Source organism: Crocuta crocuta, unplaced genomic scaffold, assembly GCF_008692635.1.
Source record: "Crocuta crocuta isolate KB4526 unplaced genomic scaffold, BGI_CrCroc_1.0 scaffold130, whole genome shotgun sequence".
Lineage (NCBI taxonomy): Eukaryota > Metazoa > Chordata > Mammalia > Carnivora > Hyaenidae > Crocuta > Crocuta crocuta.
Window position 1 is genome coordinate 124298 of NW_027527920.1, and position 820 is coordinate 125117.

Genomic DNA, 820 nt, shown 5'->3' on the forward strand with positions numbered 1-820 from the left:
GCCACAAATAATCCAATTAAAAAGTGAGCAGAAGACGTGAATAGACATTTCTCCAGAGAAGACATACAGAAGGCCAACAGACACATGAAAAGATGCTCAACATCACATCATTCATCATCATCAAAATGCACATTAAAACTACAATGATGAATCTCCTCACACCTGTCAGAATGGCTAAAATCAACAACACATGAAACCATAGGTGTTGGTGAGGAAGTGAAGGAAAAAGAAACTTCGTGCAGTGTAGATAGGAATGCAAACTGGTGCAGGCACTGTGGAAAACTGTGGAGGTTCCTCTAAAAGTTAAAAATAGAACTACCTTACAATCCAGTCATTGCACTACTAGATATTTACCCAAAGAATACAAAAAACACTAAATCAGAGGAGTGCATGCAGCCCTGTTTATTGCAGCATTATTTATAAGACCTGGGATATGGAAGCAGCCCAATTGCCCATTGATAAATGAATGGATAAAGAAAAGATGTGATAAAAATGTACAATGGAATTTTTTTTGGGGGGGGGGTGTCTGTGTATTGTCTCTTTATTTTTTTACAAATAGTTTATTGTCAAGTTGGTTTCCACAACAACGGAATATTATTTAGCCATAAGAAAGAACGGAATCCTGCCATTTGCAGTGACATGGATGGAGCTAGAGAGGATTATGCTAAGTGAAGCACGCCATTCAGAAAAAGACACCATAGGATTTCACTCATATGTGGAATTTAAGAAACAAATGAGCAAAGGGAAAAAAGACAAACCAAGAAATAAACTCTATAAAGTATAGAGTGGGGCGGGGGGGGGTGGGGGGGGGGGTGAAACA

General features: G+C 38.8%; 1 protein-coding gene across 3 annotated transcripts in view; it reads left to right on the plus strand.

Annotated features, from left to right (window-relative positions):
* SIN3A (SIN3 transcription regulator family member A) overlaps window positions 1-820 on the plus strand; it is a 71142-nt gene that overhangs the window by 62531 nt on the left and 7791 nt on the right. The window lies entirely within an intron of this gene.